This window comes from Lissotriton vulgaris, chromosome 3_1, assembly GCF_964263255.1.
Source record: "Lissotriton vulgaris chromosome 3_1, aLisVul1.2, whole genome shotgun sequence".
Classification (NCBI taxonomy): Eukaryota; Metazoa; Chordata; class Amphibia; order Caudata; family Salamandridae; genus Lissotriton; species Lissotriton vulgaris.
The window spans coordinates 548210574-548229702 of record NC_141689.1 but is presented as its reverse complement, the minus strand read 5'-3'; the positions used below and the strand labels follow the sequence as shown (position 1 = coordinate 548229702).

The 19129-nt window shown below is 49.0% G+C and overlaps 1 protein-coding gene across 5 annotated transcripts in view; it reads left to right on the top strand.

Moving 5' to 3' along the window:
- The window catches only part of LOC147726769 (baculoviral IAP repeat-containing protein 1-like), a 448780-nt gene that overhangs the window by 274288 nt on the left and 155363 nt on the right, over positions 1-19129 (top strand). The gene's annotated exons all lie outside the window — the stretch shown is intronic.

The window sequence follows — 19129 nt, the reverse complement described above, 5'->3', positions numbered from 1 at the left end:
ATTACACATCCGTTGGTGTGGATGGTTTTTGGACTCTGGGTTTGAAAATAGCACTTTTAGAAAGTGTCTATTTTCTTGTCTAACCATATCTGGTTTCTGCTGGTCTTGCGTGTGTGTGACAGGAGCTGGGTGGCTCCACAGGTCTGGATGAGTCAGTGTGGGATGAGTGGGACATTTGCGTTGAGAGTAGGGGGAGAGTAGTTGCTGATAGCCTGCCCTGCCTGATACAATGCTGGCTCCACCTCCTGCCAAGCGGCTGATGGCTCTGTGCCTGCCATGGACGATCCTAGCCCCACCTCCTGCCAGGAGGCCGATAGCTCTGCTCCTGCCAGTGTCAATGCTGGCTCCACCTCCTGCTGGGCGTCTGAGGACCCAGCCCTGCGCAATGAATAGGCCAGGTGCTTCTGCCTGGCTCCACCCACAACAGACCCAGGATGTTGGGAAATCCCCCTGCATGGACAAAGGGATCAAAGCCGAAAAGGGGTATAAGAGAGGGACCCCTGAACCAAGAATTTAGATCACTTCTGACAAGGAACCCTGAAACCAAGGACAAGAAGCCTGCTGATCCAAGGACTTGCCTACCCCTTCTGCAGTGTGCTGTTTGCTGGGGGGAATCCTGCAGTGCTTCTTTATTTTTGCCAAGGAACCAGGAGAGAGGAACTGTGTGTGTACTCTCACGCTTGCTAAGAAAATCTCCAAGGACTGGAAGAGTGCCAGTCTCCTGCTGAAGTCACAGGGCTAAAGGACTTCATCTGCTTAAAGTGCTATTTGCTGGAATCTGTGAATCCAGCACCTCTGAAAGAGCCCGCAACCACGCCGCCGACGGACGTCGCCGAATCCAGCTCGACACCGTGAGTGACGGCTCAAGTGTCCCGCTTCCTCGACGCCGGCCGCCGGGCCCGATCGACGCCAGCAGCAACGCCAGGGAGTAGCGAGTTCGGCTCCAGCTCCAAAGGACCGCGTGTCTGCACCGCTGCTGATCGCATCGCCCTCGTGCCCTCTCGACGCCGTGAGCGCTGCTCACTCTTTGCAACAGCATCATCGACGACGACGCCTGCTGAGGCCTGATCAACACCGAAGACGCGACGCCGGATTGCTCGACACCGCTGATCATCGGGTGCTTCATTTTCCAAGGTACTGTGTTGTTGGGGGTCCGTGTGACTCCGGGCTCGACGTAGCGCTCCTCGCGGTCGACGCCGAACCTTTGGATTAACTTTGCCTCGACGTCGTGTAGCCCCCGTGTGGGTTACCCTGTTGCTAAGAACTGTGTTTCCAAGAAGAAGATTTGCTTTGATACGAAAGACTTTGTGCTAAAGAAGAAACTACCTTTGAACTATCATTTTTCCCTTCCCAGAGTATTTATTAAGATTGTGTACATTTTTGTCGTTATTTGGTCTTGTGCTAAGCCTTATATAAAAATACTTATTTTTATAATACTACAGTGTCGTGTCCCTTTGTAGTGTATTCACTTTTGTTACTGTATGTGGTCATAAATGCTTAACACACAGCCTCTGAGATAAGCCTGTCTGCTCTGCCAAGCTACCAAGGGGGTGAGCAGGGGTTATCGAAGGGTGTGATCCCCTTGCCCTGACTAGAAAAGGTGTGTCCCTATTTGTCAGAAGTGCATACCTCTGCCAACTAGAGACACCCGGTTCTAACATTGGTGGCAGCGGTGGGATTTGGACCTTGCATTTATGACCCATGTGCAGTGATTAGTGTGCGCTACATAGTGAAAGCAGACCATAGCGCAGTCACAATCTAATTTGGAAGGATCCTATTTTTGGTTCTCCGCTTTTTTGAAGCTTGATTTTTTTAACACTGCCAGTTTTGACCATGAGTGACAACGGAGTCACTACTGTTGTTGTGGAGGAGTTTGATAGGAAGAAGCTGAAGACATACGGGAAGAAGCAGCTGCAATACTTTTGCGAGCAGTTCCAAGTTCCTACCACAGGCCTCTCAAGAAAGGATGGATATGTCAAAGCATTGTAGGCCTGGTTAGAGTCCAGAGATCCCACTGATCCGGTGGTGGTACCGCCAGTGGAAGGGGATGAGGAGGCACCAGCGAATGGACATGAGTCCTCTCCCGGAAGCAGTGTTTCCTCCAAAGGTCTTTCCCCTGAAGAACGAGAAGAAAGGGCGAAGGAGCGTGCATACAACATGGAAATGGCAAGGCTAAAGATAAATGGGCAGTTGGAGTTAGAAAATGCAAGAGGTAGAAGAGAAGCTGATTTGGAGACCAAAAGGTTAGATTTTGAAAGAGAGAAGTTAGCTTTGGAGCGTGATACCAAGTTGAGGGAGTTGGACATCCAAGCTAAGAAGTTAGAATTGAATCCCTCTGGTGGCAGCATTCCATCTGGGCCTGCAGAAAGTAAGTTTTACTTTCCCAAAGATGTGATAAAAGATTATCATAGGAACGAAGATATTGGTCAGTGGTTTAAAGCATATGAGTTAGCATTGTTGGCCCACCAGGTCCCTGAGAAGAATTGGGGAGCGGGGTTGTGGGGTTGCTTTGTGAATGAGGGGAGAGATACCCTGTTAGACATGCCTGTTGAGGGTAGGATGTCGTATACTCATATGAAAGATGCTTTAATGTTGCGGTATGGCCTAACCCCCGAGAAGTACAGACAAGCTTTTAGAGAATGTAAGAAGTTGCCTGGTACGACGTGGGTTGAATATGTGTCTTATTTATGCAGAGCCATGGATGGTTGGGTGAAGGGCAGCAAAGTGGAAAGTTATGAAGCTCTTTATGATCTGTTTGCTTGGGAGCACTTGTCTAATAACTGTTTTCCAGAGCTGCACCAGCACCTTATTGATAGCAAGATATCTAACCCTAGAAAACTTGCTGAGGAGGCGGACCGGTGGGTCAGTACCAGGGTCCACAAGGGTCCAGTGGGAGACTCAGCCAAAGGTGGGCAGGGTCCCCAGCAGAAGAGTGGGGGGGACAAGGGTAAACAGAAGGAGTCTCAGAAAGGGCCCCAAAGTAATCCCCAAGGGAACCAAGGGAAAGGTTCCCAGCCTCCCCCTGAGAAGAAGCCAGGGGCCCCGACGGGTAAACCTGTTCTTAGGGGCCCCCTAACCTGCTACGGTTGTGGGCAGGTGGGACACCGGTTTTATGACCCCCAGTGTCCCAAAAAGGATTCGAATGCACCGCCGCGTGCACCCCCCGTCAGTTGGCGAGTGTAGCCCTGGGAGGGGAGGAGATGGTTGTCCCTGGTGGGAGGGGTCCCGCAGAAATGTCCCTGGTCTCGCCAGGAGACATGGAAATGGTCCCTCCACCCCCTCTGCCTAGTAACATTAGTAAATAGAGGCAGTGGGTGACCATTAATGGCCATAGAGTGGAAGCCCTCCAAGACACCGGAGCGAGTGTGACAGCTGTCAAGTGTCACTTGGTGTCCAGAGAGCAGGTGGTTCCCCACGCATTCTACCCTGTGATAGCTGCCGACAACTCCCAGAAAGAGTGTGAGGTAGCTCAGGTTTCCTTTGAATGGGGGGGAGTTTCAGGTACTCTTCAAGTTGCTGTGAGGCCCGCCATGCCTGTCGATTGTCTCCTGGGCAATGATTTAGAAGACTCCCCTTGGGCTAAGGTGGAGAGGGATACGCACTTGAAAATGTTGGGCGTGCCAGAGTGGGTGTGTGCAACCACTCGATCGATGACAGCGAGTAAGGGTGTTGATGGGGTCCCGGAGCCTGAAAGTACGGCCCAGGACCCAGCTGTGAGGAGAAGAGGCAGGAGGCGCGGGAAACCGGCCCCCGTAGTTCCCGTGGTCCAGGAGGAGGTAGACCCTGAGGGGGATGCCCTGGAACCCACAGGGGAACAAATTGCCGAACTGGGAGACCTGCCCGAGCTGACCCACTGGTAGCCGGATGGTGGTCCCTCCAGGGAGGAATTCTGTGCGGAACAAAAAGTGTGCCCTTCTCTTGTGGGCATGAGGCAGCAGGCCTCAGCCCAATCCTCAGTTGATCAGTCAGGGTCACATTTTGTGTACTGGGAGAACGACCTGCTGTATAGCGAGCCTAAGGCTGCTGAGCCTGGGTCAGTCCATGTGCTGTGGTACCCCAGCGCTTTAGAGCCTTCCTACTGGGTCTGGCTCATGACGTTCCGTTAGCTGGACATCTGGGGCAGGACAAGACCTATGACAGGCTTGTCACCCATTTTTATTGGCCTCAGATGCGAAGGGATGTAGACATCCATTGTAAGACTTGTCACACTTGCCAGGCAAGTGGGAAAAGCGGAAGGAAGCAGAAGGCTCCCCTCCAACCTTTTCCAGTAGTCAGTACCCCCTTTGACCGGGTGGGGATTGACATTGTTGGGCCCCTGGACCCCAAGACAGCCCTGGGCAACAGGTTCATCCTGGTCTTGGTGGACCATGCCACACGGTACCCGGAAGCCATCCCTCTCCGAACAGTGACGGCCCCCGTGGTGGGACGGGCACTGATGGGTGTTTTCTCCCGGTTGGGGTTCTCCCGAGAGGTGGTGTCAGACCGGGGAACCAACTTCATTTCGAACTATATGAAGTCTCTGTGGAAGGAGTGTGGGGTAACCTACAAGTTCACCACTCCTTACCACCCTCAAGGAAATGGGCTGGTTGAGAGATTCAACCGGACCCTTAAAGGCATGATCATGGGTCTTGAAGAACCAATGAGGCGGAAATGGGACGTCCTCTTGCCATGCCTGTTGTTTGCTTACCGCGAGGTGCCGCAGAAGTCTCTAGGGTTCAGCCCCTTTGAGCTTTTGTACGGTCACCCGGTAAGAGGGCCTTTGAGTCTGGTCAAGGAAGGCTGGGAGCAATCTCCCAGGAAACCTCCCCAGGATGTATACAGCTACATGCTGGCCTTTCGGAACCAGACACGGCGCTTCAGAGAACTTGCTCAGGCAAATCTGGAGGCCAGCCAGGAGGAGATGAAGCGATGGTACAACCGGAATGACACTCTGGTAGAGTTTCAGCCTGGTCAAGAAGTGTGGGTCATGTCCCCTGTGGAACCTTGTGCGCTCAAGGACAGGTGGACTGGACCGTTTAAGGTTGTGGAGAAGAAGAGCGATGTCACCTACTTGGTGGACTTGAAATCTCCCAGGAACCCCTTGCGGGTCCTGCATGTCAACCGTTTGAAGCCCCACTTAGAAAGGTCCGAAGTGGGCATGCTCCTAGCTACAGATGCTGGAATGGAGGAGGAGAGTGAGCCTCTTCCTGACCTCCTGTGTGCTAAAGAGCAAGACGGGTCAGTGGATGGTGTTGTCCTCTTTGACACACTGACCCTTGAGCAGAAACAGGATTGTCGCCACCTGTTGGGACAATTCCCGGATCTGTTTTCCTTGGTTCCGGGTGTCACTCATTGGTGTGTCCATGACGTTGACACCGGAGACAGCCCTCCTGTGAAGCACAAGGCTTACAGGGTGACTGACAAGGTTCGAGCATACATTAAGGAGGAGGTCTCCAAGATGTTTGCGTTAGGGGTGGTTGAGTCCTCTAGCAGTCCTTGGGCCAGCCCAGTGGTCTTGGTCCCGAAGGCTGCAGCGCCTGGTGCTTCACCGGAACTCCGGTTCTGCGTGGATTACCGAGGACTCAATTCGGTCACGAAGACTGACGCGCACCCCATCCCCAGAGCTGATGAGCTCATCGATCGGTTGGGGGCTGCCCGGTACCTTAGTCATTAGTACGTTTGATCTAACGTCTGGGTACTGGCAGATCGCCTTGACTGATGGGGCAAAGGAGAGGTCCGCATTCTCCACACCAGATGGGCTATACCAATTCCGGGTGATGCCCTTTGGGATGAAGAATGCCCCTGCCACCTTCCAGAGGTTGGTCAACCAGGTCTTGGCTGGACTGGAGGATTTCAGTGCCGCCTACCTGGACGACATCGCAGTGTTCAGCGCCAGCTGGGAGGAACACTTGCGCCACCTCCAGGAAGTGTTGTTGGCCCTGCGCAGAGCAGGCCTCACAATCAAAGCCAGTAAGTGCCAGATTGGGCAGGGTTCGGTGGTGTACTTGGGGCACCAAGTAGGGAGCGGCAAGGTTGCCCCCCTGCAACCCAAGATTGATACCATCCTGGCATGGGCGCCACCCAAAACCCAAACTCAGGTGAGAGCCTTCTTAGGACTCACGGGTTATTACAGAAGGTTTGTCAAGGATTACGGTAACATTGTGCACCCCTTGACTTCGCTGACTTCCAGGAAGCAGCCACGAAACGTGATCTGGACTGATGCCTGTCAAACGGCCTTTGACACCCTGAAAACTGCAATGTGCACAGCACCTATACTCCAGGCACCCGACTTTTCGAAAGAATTTATTGTCCAGACGGACGCTTCAGAGCATGGCGTGGGGGCTGTTCTAGCTCAGGTGAATGAAGAGGGACGAGACTTGCCTGTAGCCTTCATCAGTAGGAGGTTACTTCCCAGGGAAACGAGGTGGAGTGCGATAGAGAGAGAAGCATTTGCTGTGGTCTGGGCGCTGAAGAAGCTAAGACCCTACCTGTTTGGGGCTCACTTCCGGGTTCAGACAGACCACAGGCCCCTCAGATGGTTGATGCAGATGAGGGGTGAGAACCTGAAACTGTTGAGGTGGTCCATTTCCCTACAGGGGATGGACTTTACGGTGGAACACCGCCCTGGTACAGATCACGCCAATGCTGATGGTCTGTCCAGATTTTTCCGCCTTAGTGAAGAGGACTCCCTAGGTCAAGGGTAGTTCTCCCCACATTTCAGCTGGAGGGGACACGTGTTAGACCTGACATCATTGGCTTGAGTCTCTCCTCCATTTTTTCTGTTTGCCTCCACTGTTTTACGATGTTTTGCTGGTATATGCTTTGGGCGCCGTGCCACTGCTGATCAGTGCCATAGCGCAAGTGCTCCCTATGTTAAATTGATGTATCTATTGTATCCATGTTTGGCTTATTTGGTTTCCTGCCAGTCCCTAGTCTAGTGCACCAGGAGTGCCGGGGCTTGTAAATACAAATGCCGCTCGTGGGCTTGCAGCACGTGTTGTGCCACCCACAGGAGCGGCCTCGTAAAAGAATGTCTACGGGTCGGTCATTGCGAGACCCACGTGCAGCCTAGTGCTGTCACGCAGGCTGCGCAAGTATACCTACTTGCCAGCCCCTCAAACCTTCCCTTGACTTCATGTTAGTCACCCCTACGGTAGGCCCACGGGCAGGGTGCATTGTAAGTATAAGGTAGGACACGCCTGACCAAGTTGGCATGTCCTAATAGTGAATTACAGCCATCTTCGTTCTTCACTATTGCGAGGTAGCCTGCTCTCCATTAGTTAGAATGGGCCGCCGGGATTATTAGTGCTATGATCCTAGCTGGCTCGGGGAGCCTGGTGCAATGTCGAGTTTGGTATCCCTGAACTCGGGGTTTAATTACACATCCGTTGGTGTGGATGGTTTTTGGACTCTAGGTTTGAAAATAGCACTTTTAGAAAGTGTCTATTTTCTTGTCTAACCATAACTGGTTTCTGCTGGTCTTGCGTGTGTGTGACAGGAGCTGGGTGGCTCCACAGGTCTGGATGAGTCAGTGTGGGATGAGTGGGACATTTGCGTTGAGAGTAGGGGGAGAGTAGTTGCTGATAGCCTGCCCTGCCTGATACAATGCTGGCTCCACCTCCTGCCAAGCGGCTGATGGCTCTGTGCCTGCCATGGACGATCCTAGCCCCACCTCCTGCCAGGAGGCCGATAGCTCTGCTCCTGCCAGTGTCAATGCTGGCTCCACTTCCTGCTGGGCGTCTGAGGACCCAGCCCTGCGCAATGAATAGGCCAGGTGCTTCTGCCTGGCTCCACCCACAACAGACCCAGGATGTTGGGAAATCCCCCTGCATGGACAAAGGGATCAAAGCCGAAAAGGGGTATAAGAGAAGGACCCCTGAACCAAGAATTTTGATCACTTCTGACAAGGAACCCTGAAACCAAGGACAAGAAGCCTGCTGATCCAAGGACTTGCCTACCCCTTCTGCCAGTGTGCTGTTTGCTGGGGGGAATCCTGCAGTGCTTCTTTATTTTTGCCAAGGAACCAGGAGAGAGGAACTGTGTGTGCACTCTCACGCTTGCTAAGAAAATCTCCAAGGACTGGAAGAGTGCCAGTCTCCTGCTGAAGTCACAGGGCTAAAGGACTTCATCTGGTTAAAGTGCTATTTGCTGGAATCTGTGAATCCAGCACCTCTGAAAGAGCCCGCAACCACGACGCTGAAGGACGTCGCCGAATCCAGCTCGACACCGTGAGTGACGGCTCAAGTGTCCCGCTTCCTCGACGCCGGCCGCCGGGCCCGATCGACGCCATCAGCAACGCCAGGAAGTAGCGAGTTCGGCTCCAGCTCCAAAGGACCGCGTGTCTGCACCGCTGCTGATCGCATCGCCCTCGTGCCCTCTCGACGCCGTGAGCGCTGCTCACTCTTTGCAACAGCATCATCGACGACGACGCCTGCTGAGGCCTGATCGACACCGAAGACGCGACGCCGGATTGCTCGACGCCGCTGATCATCGGGTGCTTCATTTTCCAAGGTACTGTGTTGTTGGGGGTCCGTGTGACTCCGGGCTCGACGTAGCGCTCCTCGCGGTCAACGCCGAACCTTTGGATTAACTTTGCCTCGACGTCGTGTAGCCCCCGTGTGGGTTACCCTGTTGCTAAGAACTGTGTTTCCAAGAAGAAGATTTGCTTTGATACGAAAGACTTTGTGCTAAAGAAGAAACTACCTTTGAACTATCATTTTTCCCTTCCCAGAGTATTTATTAAGATTGTGTACATTTTTGTCGTTATTTTGTCTTGTGCTAAGCCTTATATAAAAATACTTATTTTTATAATACTACTGTGTCGTGTCCCTTTGTAGTGTATTCACTTTTGTTACTGTATGTGGTCATAAATGCTTAACACACAGCCTCTGAGATAAGCCTGTCTGCTCTGCCAAGCTACCAAGGGGGTGAGCAGGGGTTATCGAAGGGTGTGATCCCCTTGCCCTGACTAGAAAAGGTGTGTCCCTATTTGTCAGAAGTGCATACCTCTGCCAACTAGAGACAGCCGGTTCTAACAATATCTATTTTTATGCCGCCGATATATTAAATAGAAAGCTCACATTTTAAGAATATTGCACATTTGTCTGCTTGACTGCGTGAAAGATTGATGAGTTTGATTGAAGAAGAAACCCACATGATTTATACTACAACCTGGGAAGATTTACTGGTTACTCTAATGTAGACTGCTAATAACCCCAAAACGTAAGGTACTGGAAAATTGCAGAGTGGTTTAGACCATCTGTAATAATTAATGCAGACCATATTCTGAATTAAAATTATTTTATTACCTTAAGGTATTCCTTAATTCATACATTTTGGTTATGACCACGTTAAGGTATTCTCACCCACAAAGGTGAAGTTGTATTCAAATATCTTCCATGTTTTTAAAATACAAAAAAATCCCACTTAAAAAAATAATTGTATCTCATTTAAAATTTAATGGTAAATAGTGTGGTCCACTGCAGAATATATTTTCTTGAATGAAACAAATACTTAATGTTCCAGGTCACAGTGTGAGCTGCAGAAAGTAAACAGTGTTCCTTATTCTCGGCAGGGGCATGCTATAAGTGATAAGCTGATGACAACCAATTGAGCGTTGCACTACCTCAATGAACTACTTGTGTGGGAAAGCACTTCAACATTTCTTTTCGACTGCCTCACTTTAACAGGCTGGGGGCTCAAGCACAATTTGTTAAAGACTGAGCTTCTTAACAAAGGATCCGCCACTTTATGGAGAACAACAATCTGTGGTGGGCCCCAATAGCTCCTGCTAAGGAAGTTCAAAGCTTAGAAACCACTTTGTTGTAAATCCTTCTATATCAACCCAGGTGCCTAAAATATCCTGAACCTGCTTCCTGTACATTAAGTGTTGCAGCAACAAACGATGGACAGAATGCTGAATGAATCAGACATTCACCCCCAGTCAAGAGATCTGGGTAAAATCTATAGTTTCTTTTGCTCACTACTCCACCCCAGTTTGGACCCAAGCATGTGCAAATCAGTCTTAACCCTGCTCCTCATGGGAACAGTCCAGCCCGAACTGCCAGGCCAGATCCTCCCTGGACCGGAAACAAGCATCCTGGAACCGTTTTCGGGGCAACACCCCTCATCAGCCATGCTAGCTTGAATCAAAAGCCCAGCAAGCAAGGGACCCACATCTGGGCATACTCATCCCACGTAGGACGAAAAGTGTTACAGCAACAAATGATGGACAGAATGCTGAATGAATCAAACATTCACCCACAGTCAGGATATCTGGGTAACATCCATCATTCTTTTTCTCACTATGCCACCCCAGTTTAGACCAAGCCATATTGAAATCTTTCTTTTTTTTTCAAACATATTTTATTGGGGTTTTGTGCACACACATAATGTTCAGATGTTTTCCATTATAATTATAATTCCATTTTCATATCAGTCTTTTAGTTTACTTATGTCTATTCGGTCATTTAATATACAAAGTTATTCTGGATTGATTCTTTTCCCATTATATCTAAATCTAACATCCAACTCCCTTCCTCCCAGCCCCAGCACAGATCTCATTCGGGCAGCTTTTATTATCATATCTTGATTTGTTGTGGACCTCCGCTCTCCCACCCACGTTCCAGGTATTCCAAAATCCTGATATCGGCCCGAGACGGAAATCATTCCTCTCCTGCTCAGGGGTATATGCAAATCAGTTTTGACCCTGCTCCTCATGGGAACAATCCAGCCTGAAGGCCCTAAGGCGTATTTTAGTGTTAATTGAGCTATGGTTCGGCAGGTCAATACTCCTTGACCTGGTCCAGTCCACACTTAACTTACTTTTCTAGCAGCTCCTGAAAAATCACTGTGCAAACTCCAGCTAGTCCAGACCGTGGTGGCATGACTTCCTTTTTAGTTTGTATCAACACGAACACAGCCACTTGTTTCTGAACGCCACAGGGCCCTATGCTTTAAAACACTAGATTAATCAATATTTGATTCAGCACAGCAAGACAAATTGCTGCGCTGCGTCAAATGGAGAGCTGCCTATTACCAAGGCAGGCACCCTTGAAACATGGTGCAAGCGTGCCGAGTTGCAGGCAGAATTGTTTTTGTGCAAGAAGGGACACCTTCTGGCACAAAAACAATCTTTATACTGTGATGCTCTTGGGAGGTTGCTAGTGTGACGGGGGAGGTTTGTTGGGTTAGGGTTTCCATATGGTTTCTTTTCATCTTTATCGCTCTTCATTTTTCCTTGATTTAATTATGTAAATGTCAAAGTCATAATGCTATACGTTCATTATGCAGACGTTTCTGGGTTATAGAGCTCTGCTTCATATGCGCTATTTGAAGAATAAAATCTGTTTAAAAAAAAAAACCAACCTTTATAGGCTTGTTCCTCATTGTTAATGTGTTGCAGAAACAAGGAGAAATAAAGATGTTCCTCCTTGTTGCACCCTTTTTAAGGAAGGCATACAGTTTTGACACATTCCCAAGTTTACTTGTCTTGGTAAACCTAGGATCCACCAATATGCATGAATGGATGTGTGGGACCATCCACTCTACACCCACATAAAGCCTTACGTGCGTAGTGTAACACAAGGTAGCGACTTGCACTACCTCGCGTTACTCAAGATTTACCAAGCCACGCTGGGCCATGCAAGGTGGCCTTGTGTGGCTTGGTAAATCAGACTTAAGGATTGTGTTGCCCTTGCGTCAGAACTGTTTCATTCGTAAAAGAAAATCCCTGCCTCTTGCCCTCCGTGTTGGAATACGCTCATTATTCCAGCAATAGCAGATAGGGCCGTATTATACACAGTGCCTCGGGGGTGCAATATACGCGTGCACCCACTTTGTGCGCCCTTTATGTAATCATGATATCACTGGTGCACATCTTCAGAGGGCCTGTCCTCTTTTAAATGGGGTTTGACACCCCACAAATGGGCCAATAATGATGCCTCTGCATCTGTGAAGCATTATGGACGTGGGCTCAGAGTCAAACAGTTCCTTTGGAGCCACACTTATACAAAAAGATGCCACACTGTTAGACTTCAGGTCTAAACTTAGACTGCAGGTCTAAGTTTACCTTTGTGAATTGGGCCCAGAGTATCTTGTAAAATGGCACTCTATATTTCGCTGAATGTGCTCTCTCAAGCAGCTTGCACTTATGAGAGGATTGTTATGCAACATATCTTTGATTACTGTTCATGATGAAATGAATTTATGTTCCGTCTTTGTATAGGTTCATGTTTGAAATATGAGATAACTCAAATGTCGCATTTATCTGATTTATAATCTCTTGAATTTATTTGCATAAAATACAAGTTTAATGTATGGCTTATGTGTTTGCATTTATATTAATGTTGGATGAATTTTTTGATCAATTTATAAGGGTCCAGTTGGACCACTGAATTTGAACAGTGCACAGTGTTTACCACCTACCTTGGCACTATTGTTTTCGTTCTTTATAAGTACACTTGTAAGACAGCAAGTGTCACACTGTGGCACCTTTGTATATACCTGAAAACATTTTGGTACATAAAGCATAGATTTAAAAAAGGAGTGCGTTTCCACCCCCCACATTATTTGTTACTGCCATGAGGCATTTATCATAATAGGGGGTATTGTCCCTGCTTGAACACTGGCCACCTGTTTAAAGGTGTGCTGTAACTCATATAGAATTATTGCGCCCTGTGTAATATGGACCCAGATGATTAATGGCCCCAGATGATTTCGCCCGACCAGTATTGTTTTATAGATTGTTTAAGCTTGGATTATTTTTGGGTGCTTTTTTTGTTCCTGATTTAATCTCTTTTCACCTCATGTTGTATCCCTATAGTACATTAAGCTATTATGAACAAGCACTTGACAAGTGCATACATATGTAACATAAGATACCAATGGAAAGGCTGAGTGCAGGCAAGAATGTTAGTACTACTTCACAGGTTGTAGCCTAGCAACCTGAAACGTTAAAGCTTTAGAACTTCAAAGGGGGGTTTTGAGTGATTTTGAAAAGCTGTGTCTACTGCGCACCTTTAGTTTGCAAGATACCCTGGCTCTCCTTTACTTTCACTTTTTCTTTTTTCCTCTTCTTGTTCCATGTTGCTAGAATGGTATTTGTATTTAGTGTCTGTGCCTGTCCAGTTAACCCTTGATCCTTGGTGACTGGAGTTGTCCTTTATCATTTTGAGACTTATTTGCTCAAGCTTTCATCCCCTTTCAACAGATTTTCTTTTTATTTGCTATTCGACATGGTCCCAAAATAATTGTGTTCCAAATTTTTGACCTTGGTAAACGAGTTGTGCATGTGTTTCCCAACTCGTTGCTCCTCTTGCCAATGGTTCCAATTGATGTGCAGGGCCTCTGTGGTGATTAGAAAAACATTCTACATGTCACGTCTGCTGGTGTACTAAAATGACTGAAACAATATTAGAACACAATTTCAAGCGTCCCATTATATTTGTGCTTTTATACAAACAATGAGACTAGGAGACAGCTGAGAAAAACATGCATATTGCAAAAAACCTGGTGTCAAAATGATTTAAATTAGAAGAATTTACCATTTACAATAGTGAACAGAGAGGAAAAGTGAAACTAATGTAAATAAAACCAAGTGTTTGCTTGATTATGCATGCTGGACAGTAGCAGGTAGTGCAAGTATGTATCTTCTGGAAGCATCAACATATTTTGAATTCACCCCTCATTTGTTTTTTTGTTTACATTTGTTCATTGATTTTTTCACAATTTCAATTCACATCAGGTTATACGGTTGTATCACAGGTCAATTTTGAGTCAATAATTTCCCTGAGCAGGTTTGCCATGCAACGTGTCTCAATTAAACATCAGGATCTTCTTCAACATTGCGATAATGTCAACGTTGACTTAGTGAATATATGATAAGGCAATTTACAGCTTAACATTGATATAACAAGGGAAATAACACATTGGCTCCTATCCTCAAAGTTGAGACATTAAAGAAGTGCAACACTGTGTACATCATGTATCACCCTGCTATGGGACTTATCTATTCACCCATGCGCTGCGTTTGGTTGAATGTTGACCAAATTGTATGCCACCCTCTAGGCTCCTATTCCTCAATTAGCGCCTGCTGTACTGTTTGGCTTGGACAAGTGTCAGTAAGGAACATTACACCTGTCGCCCTATGTATTTCTTTTTTTTTTAATTTCTTTTTTTATGAAAGTTTACAATAAATTGCCATACATGGAAACAGAAAGGGTACACATCCACAGTTGCAGCATAGTAAAGTACATGTTACAATCCGTACATGAAAACTTACAGTTGCAATCCTTTAAATCAAGAAGCAATCACTGGCCGGACAGCGCAAAATAGGCACGTCACAACTTCCATACAGAACCGTGCATGTGTGGGCAATGTCCTGGGGCAATGAAAACAAACCCCTTTTACAACAAAGCAAAAAGGAAACAAAAATATAAAACAAAACCCCTTACCAATCCTAATGCAAAAATAAGAGACTGATCAATCCAGTTTCCATCCGCATGTCTGTACATCACTGCAGGTCTGTCCCATCGCCACTAAAAAGGTCACTCCTCCACTCGTGTCCCCTCCATCAACCATCTCCTCTCAATCGAGGGCAATCTGTACTCCCTTCGGCCCGTGCAAGCAAATATAGGCGCAGTGGCTCCCAGATGTCTTTCGGCCTAGATCCCAAGGGTAGTTCCTCTGCATATACACTAAGGCTGTCCCTACAATGCACCAGGTCGGCCAACCAGTCTTTCAGACCAGGGCGCCTACCCCTCCCCCACACCATCGACACCCTCCTCGCAGCCATAAGCAGTGCCAATCGCACCAACCTACCATTCACTGCCTTAATGTGTGGCACACAACATAGAAGGCACACAGCGGCGCAGAGTTCCACCGCCACCATTTCGCACAGGCTACCCACCACTGCCTCCCAAAAGTCAGCCACCTGTCGGCAGTTCCACGCTAGGTGCATAAAATCAGAATCGTCCTGACCACACCTGTCACATTGCGCCGACTCCCGCAAGCCATACTTATACAAACGTACCGGGGTGTGATACACCTGGTGTAGGAATTTGAAATGAATAATTCTGAGGTTGCCGTTCGCACTCAGCGACCCAGTTAGTCCGCACACATATCGCCAGTCATCTTCTGAAATATCAGTATCTAGACACACATTCCACTTGGCCCAGCTTTTGTGTTCACCCACCACTGATTCATCCTTAATTATCTTGTATAATTTGGACAGTAGGTGTTTGTTATTAGGCACCGTGAGAACCGCCAGTAGCGACTTCAGAACCGGAGGCTCCTCAGAAAAGGTGACGTAGTGTACCCTGGCCGCTCCCCTCAGACGGTGTATCGCAAAACGGAACAAGAGCGACTGATTCCGAATGTGATCGAGGTCCCCCTGCTCTAAAAAGGTGCCATTTGGGTAGACATCACTGAAGTGTGTTATTCCCACCTCTCGTAGCACTCTCATAGACGGGCCTTCCCTTGTGACCGATAACTGCGCATGCCACTCTAATCGCAAGTCTGGGGCATATAATGGTAACTTCTGCGCCAGCCGGCCTACGCGATGCCAAGCCGACACCGTGGAACCTATTGAATTGATCTCTGATTTAGGGGTACCTCGCGAGCTGTGTGTAACAACGCTGTGCAACGGAACCGGAGCGGCATCCCCCTCTTCCACCGCGACATGTGGCGTGAAAGCGTGTGGCCTGTTCCAGTAGTATAGGTATTGAGCCTGTGCACTCAGATAAAAGACATATAAATCCGGAGCCGCAAAACCGCCGTCGCTATACCCCCTAGTGAGCGTGGACCACTGAACTCTCGCCCCTTTACCTCCCCACACCAAACGGAGCAAATGTCCCCCGATCGTCTTGAAGAAGGACAGGTGAAGCACTATAGGTATGTTTACAAATAAGTACAGAAACCGGGGTAACACCACCATTTTGATGAGGGCTATGCGATCAGCCAGTGATAGCGGTAGTAACAGCCAACCCTCAATCGTGCTCTCTAAGTGTGCACAGGCCCTGCCATAATTCTCCCTAACGACAACCACCGGATCCCGGTGCACCCACACTCCCAGATATTTGAAAGGGTCTGCCGACCGCACCAATGGGTACTCAAGATGAGGGCATTTAGTCACCTCCGTGACTGGGATTATAAACGACTTGTTCCAGTTGATTTGGAGTCCGGATATACGCCCAAACCGCACCAGCTCTCGCAGCAGTTGCGACAAGAATCGAGACGGCTCGCGCACAAACAGCACCATATCATCAGCATATAAGGAGATCGAAACCGGGCGGTGACGAAATTTCAGTGCCGCCTCCCTGTGGTGTTGTCGTATTAAACACGCAAGCGGTTCCAGAACAATCGCGAACAGCATGGGCGATAGGGGGCAGCCCTGTCTAGTGCCTCGCATTACACTCAGTGGCTCAGACGTTAAGCCACCTATCCTTACCCTGGCCGATGGCGTCGTGTACAGCACCGTTATCCACTGAAGGAAAAGAGGGGGGAATCCCATGCGGCACAGTACGAAGTGCATATATCGCCATTCAACAGAGTCAAACGCTTTGGCGGCGTCGAGTAACACCGCCGCCGCCTCCAACGTGGGTTCAAGCACATGGAACATGGAGAATAGCGTGCGTAAGTTGTGCGAGGTGGATCGTTCAGGCACAAAGCCCGATTGATCCGGCAGCACCAGACCGTGCATCAAGGGCTGCAATTTGGTAGCAATAATTTTCGCCAGTATCTTTGCGTCAATGTTAATTAGTGACAGCGGGCGATAGGAATCGCAACACTCCGGGGGCTTATCTTTTTTTAAGCAATGTAACAATGAGGGCTTCCCGAAGGGACGGGGGGAGCATGCCAACCTTGTGTGCCTCTGCATAAACCTCAAGAATATGCGGCGCAAGAAGATCAGCATATTTTTTGTAGAACTCAGCCGGTAGCCCGCCTTGCCATTGGCCAATGCCGCTATAGCTTGTTTGACATCTTGCTCATCTATGGAGAGACACAAATACTCGCGCTGTGCGTCTGACAACCATGCACATGCTATATCATTGAAATACTCATCCAGGTCCTCCATAGACAGCGTACTCCGCATGCCATAGAGGTCCGCATAGAAGCCACAAAACTGTTCTGTTATGGCCTCCGGGGAGCAGTGCACCCCGCCCTCATCGTCCACTATCCTGTCTACCCGGCTCTGTTCAGATGTTGTTTTGATCTTGAACACCAACGTCCTGCCTGGCCTTCCAGCTTCTCCATAACAATGGGCCGGGTGTCTCTGTGATACATATTTCATCTCTGCCTCCGCTCGCTCACCGTGCTCCAAGACTAACTCCTTGATTTTGGCCAATGTAGCTTGGTCCGGCCGACGAGCATACTCTAGCTCGAGTACACGGAGGTCCGACTCCAAGGTCTGCAATCTCGACCTGATATCCCGAAGAATACCCGCAGCCGTCCCGATACAGCTCCCCCTAATGGTGACCTTGAAGGCCTCTCATAGCGTCGCTGCCTGATCTACAGTGCCTTTATTTAGCGCAAAATACTGCACTATGGCGTCACGTACCGCTTTGTCATAAATTGGGTCCAGAAGCGCCTCGGTTCTCAACCGCCATGTGAAAGGACGACGCACTCCAGCCGGGTTCTTCAACAGCAGACATACTGGATTATGGTCCGACAGTGTGCGGGCCAGCGGCACCACCTCAACCACCCACTCCATCAATTCCTCCCCCACCAACCAGTAGTCCAACCTCGACCAACTCCCATGCACTGGTGTTGCATGTGTGCCCTCTTGCCGGTCCGGGTTCCGCACTCTCCACAAGTCCCGCAAGTCAAACTCCTCCATAACTCGCAATATGCTCGCAGCCACCTTAGAGGTACGGTGCGTTCCTGGATTTGACTTGTCCAATTGCGCGTTTAGGTAGGTATTTAAGTCTCCACCTCAAACCACTGGCGCAGTAGGCCATCGCCGCAGTTGGTCACAGATGCGGGTCACGCACGCCGGATCATCCACTATGGGGCCGTACATGTTCACAAACACCAGAAGCGTACCACACAGCTTCCCACACACCATCGCACACCGTCCTTCAACCCCCCTTTTGATCAATATCAACACTCCCCGAGCATAAGAGGAATAAGGTGCAGCAAATTGGAAGCCCGCCCATCGACCAAGTGCCCCCCACATATCGTGCCTGAGGCCATATGCGTCTCCTGCAAAAACGCCACCTGTATACTATGCCTGGTTAGGTGTGCCACCACCTGACGTCCCTTCTTGGGGGAGTTAAGTCCACGCACATTCCAAGTTAACATGGCCCAGTCAGTAGACATTAAGTACGTTCAAGAAATAACAATGCTAGAGAATAGCGGAGAGGCACTGAAAAAACACTCCTTTGACAATTTAGCAGTTCAGGCGATGAGCGCCACTGGCACTGTCTGACATCGGTAAGATTGATCATTATTTGAAAAAAACTAAAAACATACAATAATTCCAGCAAAAAGCAACAGGAAAAAACAAGACATTCAGAAGCCCTACCCACCGCTGCCCACCACCCACTGCAACCTCCCAATCAGGTCGAGACCATCCCCCCCACCCCTCCCTGAGCAGCAACTTTGCGGGTAATACCCATTGGGGGAAGAAGCACAGCTGTGCATATCCGCACCAGAGTGCAGTTGCCGGAATCGTTCAAATGTCAGTGCCCCTGAGGCTCCAGTATCAGCTACACATAAAGACTACGCAGCCCTATCATGGATCTCAGGTAGAGTAACAGTTATACAGCAGCACCACACCTCTCGCCTCCAAACATCAACTAAGGCGACAACTTCCAAAACGGGCCATGGCAAAGAGAAACCTCCGATAGTTTGAACGCAATATAAAGACCCAGCCTCGCAAGTGACCGTTGTTCAATCCGCTTCGTCCAGGCCCGACTCCTGCCTCTCAGGCGCAGTCTGTTGCTCACGTGGCCTGCCCTTGCAGATGTGTTTTGTAAACTTCAATGCCGATTTGGCATCAGTGAAGAAGTGAGCATGTTCTTCGTGAGTCACTTTCAATTTCGCCGGGTACAGCATGGCGTAGGGTACCGCTGCCTCCCTGAGTAACTTTTTCACAGGGACAAACTTGTGTCGCGCCGATTGGACCGCCGGGGTGTAATCAGGGAAGAAG